Source organism: Gobio gobio, assembly GCF_949357685.1.
Source record: "Gobio gobio genome assembly, chromosome: 19".
In the NCBI taxonomy this organism is placed as follows: domain Eukaryota; kingdom Metazoa; phylum Chordata; class Actinopteri; order Cypriniformes; family Gobionidae; genus Gobio; species Gobio gobio.
In genome coordinates, this window is record NC_137112.1 from 29642848 (window position 1) to 29654879 (window position 12032).

General features: G+C 41.1%; 1 protein-coding gene across 2 annotated transcripts in view; it reads left to right on the plus strand.

Annotated features, from left to right (window-relative positions):
• prickle2b (prickle homolog 2b) overlaps positions 1 to 12032 on the plus strand; it is a 72095-nt gene that overhangs the window by 40252 nt on the left and 19811 nt on the right. Inside the window, exon 1 of one of the 2 annotated variants that reach the window (XM_079844001.1) lies at positions 1738 to 2155. The exons of the other annotated variant lie outside the window; for it this stretch is intronic. The gene's annotated coding sequence lies outside the window, so the exon portion shown is untranslated. Of the gene's footprint in view, positions 1 to 1737; positions 2156 to 12032 lie in introns of those variants that run through there. 2 annotated transcript variants of the gene reach the window in all.

The window sequence follows — 12032 nt, forward strand, 5'->3', positions numbered from 1 at the left end:
GTAATTGATACTACTGTGTGTGTGTGTAGGGGTTTGGCTCAGGCTGGCATGGTAAATGAGAAGCACGGCCCAATAAGAGATACCCTCTTTTCAGATGGCTGCACATCCACACACATACAACTTAAGCCACCTGGAAGTTACCAGATGCATTCTAATAGATTTATGGACGTTTTATTAAGTAATTTAACCACTGTTGTTGACTTTCTTTCTTTTTCTCTTTGTTGCGAACTTGTAGAGCTTGAAATAAGTATTGATTTACAGACCCAGGCATTTCTCATGCTGTTAAGCATCATCTATGAATTCGCTGTTGCTTTTTGGTGGTCTTTGTCTGACCATGAGATTTCAGATTAGGGGAGAGCGGGGTGAAATGTCGGTGGGTAAATAATATAACCCCTATTATCTTGCAAACTATGCAAATATATATAAAAAATAATCTGACATGCTCAGATGTTCTGTGAGATATCAAATGTGTTCTTTTGTAGGGAAAAAATACAATCCAATAAAGTTTCTAATAAAGTTTTGAAAAGCCTTTATTCAACTGGCTATTTCGTGATAAAAATAATAATAACGGGCTGCAACCCCACGTGTTTTGGCCACAAATGCCTTCCTCTGGGTGTTTATTTATTTATTTGGATATGCTTTTTTCACATGACCATATATGTGACCCTGGACCACAAAACCAGTCATACGTCGCACGGGTATATTTGTGGCAATAGCCAATAATACATTATATTGGTCAAAATTATAAATTTTTCTTTTACGCCAAAAATCATTAGAGATCATGTTCCATGAGGACATTTTGTAAATATCCTCATTGAACATATATCATCATGGGACAAATATCCTACCGTAATTTGTATTTATTTACCATAAATATTTAAAATATTTATTATTAGTAGCAATATGCATTGCTAAGGACTTCATTTGGACAACTTTAATGGTGATTTTCTCCATATTTAGATTTTCGTGCAACCTCAGATTCCAGATTTTCATACAGTTGTATCTCTGCAAAATATTGTCCTATCCTAACAAACCATACATCAATGGAAAGCTTTATTCAGCTTTCAGATGTTGTATGAATCTCAATTTAAAAAAAATAGACCCTTATGACTGGTTTTGTGGTCCAGGGTCATATATTTAGAAAGAGCCCAGCTGCCTGTGATTTAACAGATTTGATTTGCTAAATAAAATAAATGTTGTGTATGGTAGTACGTAATATGAATTTGTTAATTATAATATTATAATGTTATTATAACAAATAATTAATGTTGAAATTGATTCCGAACATTTAAAATATTTTCAGTATACATTTTTTTCTGGCTTATCATTAAAATTTTGACTTTAGAATTGTGCATTGTAATTCCCTTTTAAATTTGTTCATATATGGAAAAACTTTAGCTTCAAAGAAAGAGTCATGTTTTAATAAAATAAGCCAAGTAGCCTAAATAAATAAAAAACAAGTAAAGCTAATGCATCACATAGCCTACCGTGTATAAATGTTAGGCTACAAAACCTCTGAAGGTATGGTGCTACATTATTTGCCTATAAATCCCCTGCTCGGTTACTTTTTGGCTTGTGAAATGCGTGTATTGTCTGGGCTCTTTTACAGTTGGAGGGAAAGTGGCTGATTTGCATGTAAATGATTCCAACAACACCAGCTATTCATGTCGCTAATTAAACTAATGTAGGGACGTTGACTTGCTGACATCATGGACGCTCATTACCATTCACAAGCTCGAGTGGGCAGAGCGAACAGCGAACCAGTCGAGTCCAAGCCACGGTTCACTGAGCTCTCATAGCCTGTTATTGACGGGGAGCGCAGGCTGTACATGGCTTTACGCCCCGAATGCTGCTGGGACTATCACAGAGAATCGCGCTGGATCCGCGGGGACGCTTCGTGCTTTCACGTTATTGTAGATGTTTTCTCAAAAGCGCCAGAGCTTGAGGCATGTTTTCCCTGGACGATACCTTTGCACGAACTAAGGCTGGTCAGTAGCGCTCGACAAAGACGTGCGGATTGAATCGCAGCGAGCGCTTGTTTGTGGGCAAGTGAAAGTGCGCCAACTGATCGCTTTTCACGCTGGAAATGTGCAGCGCGTTTAGATCGCTTCACGACTGGCGGCATCAAACTCTCTCGTCTTCGTTCATGGTAAAGGTAAGTGTACGTGGCTCGGTTTGTTACTTCACTCGGGTCTGCAGGTTCAAATCTGCGTGATGACTTTTCCCCTTCGCTCGCTGCGTGATGTGCTCGAGCAAGAAAGTTGATCCATAACGTCGATAGCCTACTGGTTTTCATCATGTAAGCTAATGTTACTGATCTACGCGTCTGTGTTTAAACATACTGTTAATAGAGAGATGTCTTTTGTAGCGTTTACCTTTTTATACGCCTTTGATTTGATCTAAATAAGCCTGTGGAAATGACTGCAAAAGCCCGAAATTAATACAACTTTTCTCCTTGGTTATCTTGTATCTTCAGTCATTGCTGCTAGTTGACCTGTTCCGGATTAAGCTTTTGTTTTGGTGGTGTTTTGTTGGATTAACACATTTGAAGGGACAAAGTGGAGAATAATGCCCAGGAGAGAAAGAAAAACCAGGCAGCTGCTGTTGAATTCGTATAAGGGGGTTTCTTTACCTTTACACACTCGCGCTTCTCCTGAGTCCAGATTTTAGATTATTATAATGATGCCCTATTTCTGAACGAATCATTGAATCACGGTTTAAGAACCCAGGCTGGAGGATTAGTTAACGGAGTCGGTCCGAGGTTTTTTAAATCAACAACTCGAGAATCGTCTATTTCGTGAATCGATGAATGGCTATTAAGATTACTACTATTAAGTTTTAATAACCTTCTATAGACACACTGAAGCTCGAGTTGCCATTGGCTTGTACATTTTATTTTACTCCCCAGAATTTAAATGGAATGCAAGAACAATGCAAAAAAAAAAATCTACATAAAAATGATATGAAAACAAAATATACATTTCAAACACTATTCAAATAAAATATGAACAAATAATCAAACTGCAAGCAATAGCACAAATAAACAATAGAACAAAGATACCAATTAAATGATGCTTTTCAGGTAGATCGAACAGAAGTTAGATAAAGATTAGGTAGATGGGTAGAGAATATTGAATAATCATATGTAAAATAACTGCACTTCACTGTATAAATTATAAGTTATTAAGTGAATTATAAGTCCTCATGAAATCAATCTTATTTACTTTGTTAGCACACATTACAGGTCTTAAGGTGAACAATTAATCCGTGCAAGTTAATACAAAGATAGTTTGCCTTTAATCAAAATCTGAAAACTACTTCCGGTCAGCGTTCCCTTTCCGATGACGGCAGTTTGACGGCTTGGGTTTGAATATACCCTCCAACCGTTATTCTGCTATGAGCGAGAGATGGAGAGGAGGAGCGCGGAAGTCAAACCCTGCCCTCTACTCAATATTCTGTTTCACTTGGAAATTTTTGCAACTTCCGGTTCACTGGGACTTTAACCCTTATAAAAGTTACAGAATTTACTCAGTCAAGGGCATCGAGTGGTTTTTAATTAACATAAAAAATACAGACAGCAGCAGAAATATTAGGCTGCTGTCACTTTAAGACAATTCACAGATCCAAAGTACTGATACTGTTACACATGTGTTTTCTATCTTGACTGTTTACATTCACTTAAAGGGATAGTTCACCCAAAAATGAAAATCTGTCATTAAGGGTGCGTTCACACTTGTAGTTTGGTTCGTTCGGTCCGGACCAAAAAACAAAAACAAAACATATGGTCCTGGTCCGCTTAGCGTTCACACTGGCATTTTTAACAGCGAACCTAGTTACCGAACCAAAGGCATAGGGATACGGTCACAACCTGATTGGTCGGCTAATATGACGTATATTTTAGATTAGATTAGATTAGATTCAACTTTATTGTCATTACACAAGTACAAGTACAGGGCAACGAAATGCAGTTTAGGTCTAACCAGAAGTGCAATAGCAGCAAGTGCAGGATATACAACGTTTGCATAAGTGCAGGACATGGATATGTACTGAGTATATATAAATATGTCTATAAATAGAGAGATGGTTATTACTATAAACAGAATTTACAGGTGAATATGTACAGTGAATAATATACAGATGGTTAATACTATAAACAGAATTTACAGGTGGATATGTACTATGAATATAATATAATATACAGATGGCTATTACTATAAACAGAATTTTACAGATAGAGGTATACAATGATATGTTAGGCTAAAATGAGGAATATGGCAGTGGATTAAGGTAGTGCAATAAATTATGGACAGAAGCTATCCGAAAAAAAGTGTAAAAGTGCAGTGGAAGTGATTGCATATTACAGTTAGAAGTACGGTGCAAAATACAAATGTAAACAGTAGGTACTGTAAATAACAGTCGGCAGTGCAAATGAGCATAATCCAGTTACGGTGTGGTAGTGCAAAATGAATAAGTAAACAGTTGTTACTGTAATAAAGAGTCGGTAGTGCAAATAACAAAGTGAAGGTGGATGTGAGGTAGGAGAGTTATCAGTATATGAGGGGAGTGGATCAGCGGGGGTTTGAGTTCAGTAAGGAGACAGCTCTGGGGAAAAAACTGTTCTTAAGTCTGCTGGTCCTGGTCCGGTGGATCCTGAAACGCCTGCCGGAGGGCAGGAGAGAAAACAGTCTGTGGGCTGGGTGCGAGGAGTCCTTGAGGATGCTGCGAGCTCGATGCAGACAGCGTTTCCTCTGGATGTGCTCGATGGCAGGCAGTGGAGTCCCTGTGATGCGCTGGGCAGTTTTCACCACCCGCTGCAGTGCCTTGCGCTCCGCAACAGAGCAGCTCCCATACCACACTGCCACACAGTTGGTCAGGATGCTTTCTATTGCGCAGCGATAGAAGTTCACCAGGATAGCTGAGGAGAGCTGATTCTTCCTCAGTGTCCTCAGGAAGAAGAGGCGCTGGTGAGCCTTCTTGACCAGGCTGGAGGTGTTGGTCGTCCACGACATGTCCGCCGAGATGTGGATCCCCAGGAACTTGAAACTGGAGACACGTTCAACAGCCATTCCATTGATGTGGATGGTGTCGTGTGTGCCTCTTGACTCCTTCCTGAAGTCCACGATGAGCTCCTTCGTTTTGGTGGTGTTGAGGAGCAGGTTATTATCAGCGCACCATGTGGCCAGGTGCTGGATCTCCTCCCTATAGGCAGTCTCATCGTTGTTGCTGATGAGACCAATCACCGTTGTGTCGTCCGCAAACTTGACGATAGAATTAGATCCACACACAGGCTTGCAGTCGGCGGTGAAGAGGGAGTAGAGAAACGGGCTTAGCACACAGCCCTGTGGTACACCAGTGTTGAGTGTGATGGATGTGGAGCAGGTGGATCCTGAACGAACATTCTGGGGTCTGTCAGTTAGGAAGTCCAAAATCCAGTTGCACATTGAGGTATTGATGCCCAGGTCTCCAAGTTTGGCTATTAACTTGGTTGGGATGACAGTGTTGAATGCTGAGCTGAAGTCAACAAACAGCATGCGTGCGTAAGTGTTCTTATTGTCCAGGTGAGTGAGCACAGAGTGCAGTGCCATGGAAACGGCATCCTCTGTGCTCCTATTGCTGCGGTAGGCAAACTGGTGTGAGTCCAATGTGGATGGTAGAGAGTCTTTTAGGTGTTCCAGGACCAGCCGCTCAAAGCACTTCATGACGATGGGTGTGAGTGCTACAGGGCGGTAGTCATTAGGGCACCTCGGGTTAGAGTGTTTTGGCACTGGCACAATGGACGTGCGTTTAAAGCATGAAGGTACAGCTGCTTGGGCAAGAGACAGGTTGAAAATGTCTGTAAAAACCTCAGCGAGCTGCTCCGCACATGCCCTGAGAACACGACCAGGGATGTTGTCTGGTCCAGCAGCCTTGTGCGCGCTGATCCGGCTCAGTGACTTGCAGACATCTGTGGAGGAGAGTGTGATTGGTGAGTCAGCTGAGGGTTTGAGCTTGGTGGCAGTTTCTCTGTTGTCTCTTTCAAAACGAGCGTAAAAGTGATTTAGCTCGTTCAGGAAGTTGACATCAGTGGCTGCGGGGGTGGAGTGGGTGGGTTTGTAGTCACTGATGGCCTGGATGCCCTGCCACATGCGTCGAGGGTCAGAGTTGGAAAAGTGACCCTCTATCTTTAGCTTGTAGCAGTGCTTGGCCTGTTTGATCCCCCTCTTCAGGTTTGCCCTGGACGTACTGTAGGCTTGTGCATCTCCTGATCTGAAGGCAGTATTGCGTGACTTCAGCAGGAGTCGCACTTCCCTGTTCATCCATGGCTTCTGATTTGGGTATGTGGTGATCTGTTTCTGGGTTGTAACACTGTCAATGGTGGTATTGATATGATCCAATACAGAGGAGGTGTAGGAGTCAATGTCCGTGTGAGCGCCACTGGTGGCTTGAGAAGCAAACATACTCCAGTCTGTGTTTAGAAACCTTTCCTGGAGTGTGGAATCAACCCCCGCAGGCCACACCTTGATGGTCTTCACTGATGGCTTCACACGGTTGATGAGGGGTGAATATTTGGGGATGAGGAACAAAGAGATGTGGTCTGACTGTCCCAGGTGGGGGAGGGGTGTCGCAACGTAAGCTCCCGCCATGTTTGTGTACACGTGGTCTAAGGTTTTGTTTCCTCTGGTGTGGCAGGAAACATGCTGGTGAAACTTGGGTAGCACTGACTTTAAGTTTGAATGATTAAAGTCACCTGCAACAATAAAAGCAGCTTCCGGGTGATCAGTCTGTTGTTTACTGATGGCTGCATGAAGTTCTTTCATAGCAAGCTTGGCATCAGCATCCGGGGGAATATAGGCTGCAGTTATAATGGTGGAAGTGAACTCTCGCGGCAGATAAAACGGTCTACATTTAACCATGAGAAACTCCAGGTTAGCTGAACAATGACTCCCAACAATAACAGAGTTTGTGCACCAGGCTTTGTTAATGTAAATGCACAATCCACCACCTCTGGTCTTACCGGAGCCATCTAATGTTCTATCCGCCCGGAGCGTGTGGCATCCCGCTAGCTCAATAGCGGTGTCCGGTATTCCGCCGTTTAGCCAGGTTTCCGTGAAGATTAGGACGTTACAGTTCAAAAGTTTCTTGCTGTGTGTGATGCTGAGTCGAATCTCCTCCATTTTGTTCACTAGCGACCGTACATTGGCAAGGAAAATACTGGGTAAAGAGAGCCGATGTGGGGTAAGCCTTAGCTTTAGCCTTAGCTTAGCTCTCAGACCACCGCGTCTTCCCCGCCTTTGTTTACGATCTCGGCGCCGCCTGCGAGCACTTCCGCCCGGCCGGGCAGAGTGCATAGCCTCGGGTGTTCTAGCGATCTCAGGAAGGAGTCGAAGATTGTCCATAAAACTGTCGGAAATTCGCAAACCAATATCCAAAATCTCACCACGGGTGTACGATGTTAAGGCACAACTATTCTGAACGAACAGACCCGAGATGAGCAGGAAAAATACCGCAAAATTGCAGAATCTGGAGAGACCCGGAGCCTCGCGAACTACTCGCGCCGCCATCTTGGGTTTAATTTGCGACGGAGCTTGCTTACCGAACATCCAAAACAATGCTGTGTGCTGGATTAAACGCGATCATTTTATGCGTGTACATATGGTTTTATTTTTACCAGCTGAGAAGCTCATAAAATGTTCAAAACATTCAAAACAGCACCAGGATTTCCTCCGTTGTATGCAGAAACGAAGATCTGCATGTATTGATGAGGCACTTTACCTCCTCGTTGCTCCACGTTTGCCCTCTACTCATTTTGGATACACCGATGTTTTCGCGTCATCAAATCAGCGGACTTGTAGCGTCGCATCTTGTGACATCACGTCCTGTTTTTGGTTCGTTTACATGTCTTTGGTCCGTGTTGCGTTCATTTATCAATCGAACCGCACCAGAGTTCGTTTGGAAGTCAGCCGAGACCCATCTTTTTAGCGGTCTTGGCCCGCTTGTTTGGTGCGCACCAGGGTTCGTATGGTAGCGTTCACATATGTTCAAATGAACCGCACTAACCGAGCAATCGCACCAGGGTTCGTTTAGTCTGTATGACAATTTTGTTCTGCTGAACACAAAGGAAGATATTTGGAAGAATATTTGTAACCAAGCAGATCTCGGCCCCCATTGACTACCATAGTGGGGGAAAATGCTATGGTAGTCAATGGCTGCCAAGATCTGCTTGGTTACAAATATTCTTCCAAATATATTCCTTTGTGTTTAGCAAAAGAAAGAAATGTATACAGGTTTGGAACAACTTGGGCGAGTAAATGATTTTCATTTTTGGGTGAACTACCCCTTTAAGACAAAAAAGTACTGAATTTAAGTTTACAATTTGGTAATGACAGTTTGTTCACGATACATGCAGAACACTCAATGCAATTCACCTGTCAGTGACAACGTTGTGACACAGTTACGTAATGACACAAAAGAACTGAATCAGGTTTTTTTAACTGTTTGAAAGAACCGATTTGCGGAATGACTCTCCTCCATCACTGTTGTGATGTGTTGCTTGCTTTCTTGCTGTCAATGCTGATACTCTGGGTTGAATCCATCTTATTTTACAGCACTATTTCAATTAAATCAATATAGTTTCCTCCCTCACCACTCGTCCATTTGGAGCACCCTCCATTAAACTGATTTCTTTTTCTTCAAATAATTGATTTATTCATTCTTCTAAGTTCATATAGTAGTAGGTCATCAGTCACGAGGGTTGTCTTGTTTCAGTTACTTGTGCCACTGTATATATTTTAAGAGCTTTTAATGTCATAAAGGTTCAGATATGTCTTCCTGTGAAAACTAATTCAGTACCACACAACAATGCTTTGAATATGAAATTGACAGAATGCTGTCTTTTTAAAAAAACACCAATGTTTAATGTGGGAAAAGTACACACAGTTGCATATACACAAAAGATAAGTGAGAATAGATGGTGAATTGGCTTTCACTAGCACCCAGCTGTGACCAGATTCTCCACTGTGTGTTGCCCTTTAGAAAGGTTGTTTAATTCATCCGGAATTATGCCATGGAAAAGCTTGGGAGCCTCATCAGAGACTGGAATTTTTCGAAATCTACAGCCAGTGTTATTTTAGTCTCATTGAGATACTTTTATAGTTCATATTTTTTGTTATTAGTTTAGATATGTATTGGTTTTTAAAAAAAAAGGTTCTTTTTTTTATCAAACTTTTTATTCAGTTTAGTTTTTTGGGGGGTAAAAAAAAAATTAATTGCAAGTTACAGTTTTTATTTTAGTTAACCACTTCAACCTTGGCTACAGCAGACCTAGTGCCTCTCTTATTAATGGCAGTTGTATTAAACATGACAATGCCACTGTTGTCTAGCAATAGGCTATTGTTAAAAAGAATTAGATTGTCTGGTGGTGGTTTTTAAGGGGATAAGTTTCCCTCAAGCTAAAAAGAAGTCCACATCTGTTGTTGTCTGAACAATTTAAAAATGCAATGATTAACCCACAATAAGCAATTGTCCGATCAGATCATAAATCACATTTACCACGTTCCGCTTGGATGCCTCAGGGGCATAACCGCCTTCTGTGTCATCCCTAGATTACATTCCCAGTCTTCCATATTTGCTATGTAGGACAAATCCTTTCTAAAGGCTCTCAGCGCAGGCTTGTAGATCACATTGACATGACGTTTGTAATGAATTCAGCATGCGTAGTTGCAACCCTGCATCCTTTTTAATTCAAATCACATTTAGATGATTGGAAGAGCATTATCGATGGACCGTGCAGTGGTATTGAGCCTGGAATTTGCAGTCATGTGCGAAGCATGTCAAAACGTGGAAGGAGTTTCACTCGATCCTTTTTTTTAATGTGTGGTTAAGGACTGAGGAGGGAGTTACTGTGACCTCATTTTTGTCCAGTTCATTTATCTGGACCATCTCTATGAAACTCTTTCAGTGACATCCCAGAAATCTCAGCTAAATGTTCCAGATATGTATGCATTATTAGTTATGATATATTCAAGTGTTCTGATGGAAGACTACGCTTCCCAAGAGTGCTGGATTGCTTTGTAGCAATTCCTTTTTGTTTTGCTGCCCACCCTTATATTTTCTAGTGGATATGCTCTACAGAATGACCAGGCGCTGTGGGAGAGAGCGGATACGTTTCTCAACAGTGTTTGGTATTCACAGATGGCCTGTTTGAGGGCCTCTATGTTCCTGTGAGTGTTCAGTATTAGTGTGAGTTGTGAAGTTGCCAGTTGCCACCCTCAAGTAATGCAGGTGAATTGTCCTTGCTCAAGGGTGTTGGAACTGCAGAGAGACCAGCTGCATGGCCTATATATAAGTCTGCTCACTGGTTACCTCCTACAGAACCTTCCATCTCTCAGTCTTTCATTTTGATTCAAAGAGATGCTTTTAAACTACTTGAGGTTCATGCAGGTTTTAAAGCACTTCATCCATTTATAGGTTGTTTTTGTTTTCTCCATCTTAAATATTTATAAGTGAACTATTGTGTTCAAGGGCAGCCTTTTTTGTCTAATGCACCCCCATAGCCCCATTAGTAAGTACCCCTTCATTGACGCTAAGGACTGTGTTCCGTTTGAGTTATACTGGGATGATGTCATTTGGCATTACTAAAGTCAGCATGAAATTTTAATTCACCCTTTTGTTTTAATAAATGCATATTGTTGAATTTGTTGGAAACAGTTAATCAATGCATATGTTATAACTCGTAATCTTTTAGTGAAACAGCACACCTCTCTGGTGACGTATACCAGACTTTGCCAATGATCTTATCTGCATAAAACTTACATTTCTTACATTCAGATCTGCTTCTATCTAGAGACCTGCATGCAAAAGCCAGCATAAAAGTATTAATAGATTTTTTCTGTACGTCCATGAAACAGTTTCAAGTAATTTAACATAAAAGCGAGCGCGTGCATGGTTTTGCGTGGCAGAATACGTGTAAACTCCTAAAAAGCTGACATCTCAGTTCATCGCAATCTCACAAAGCTCCAGTATGAAGCTGACTGCACAATGAATCTTTCATAATGTCTACAACTTTCTTTGTTATAATCAGAGGATTTGCCAGCATGCAGAATTCAGCACTAGGGAAAAAAATCACTTTGAGCGGAGAGTGGATTCTATCTTAAATGCATCTGATTGGCCATTGCATTTTAGAAATCAACACATATGTCCGTGATTGACTACACTGCACAACTTAGCAAAAACATGTTATAAACAGAAATACTGCTTATGCTTGCGCCTGTAAATCATTTTTATTTTGTTTTAGTTGTTTTTGTTGCTTTTGTGCAATAGATGAATAACAATTTATTTGATGTCTTATTTTTATACATTTCTATTTTGCGGGAGTCCCGCAAATAGTTTTATTCTCCGGCAACCTGCACACACAAACACGAGTAATTTACCGCCCGTGCCCGCACTCGGCCATCAAATCTAGTCCCGTGTCCCACTCTATTGCGTTGGGTCCCGCAAGTCCCACGGGAGTGCAGGTCGCTACTTCCACCCAATCATTAACAATCGATGGATAGAGCCAAGCCCACATACATTTTTTATTTTGGATAGCCCATTTCACTCGGATGCACATTACAATAGGGAAGAAACCCATGCTTGCTACTTCTGTTAGATTGTGACTTTAATGCTATTAAAGTGGCCATTATAATGAGACACCTGAGGTTGTTAGTTGTGCACAGGTTTTGACTGTTTTGCAGCCTATCATAGAGAAACTTTCCCTGAGAGACCTAATAGAGAATTTGTTCATTTAAAAAAATCCAGATGGGATGTTTAACAAGAGTGAAGTCATTTGCACTCTTTCTGGTATTTTTAAATCTCATAAAGACTCAACTAGTATGAAATATCATATCACTCTCAAGTGAATACTCGGTCAGTGTTGCGATTTTAATAAGATATGAATTACAGTTATACAAGTGTTAAAGTTTGGAGTCAGACTTTTTTCTTTTTTTTAGGACGTTAAATTGATGAAATGTGATTTATAAAGACAATTATAATGTTACAAAAGATCTCTATTTCAA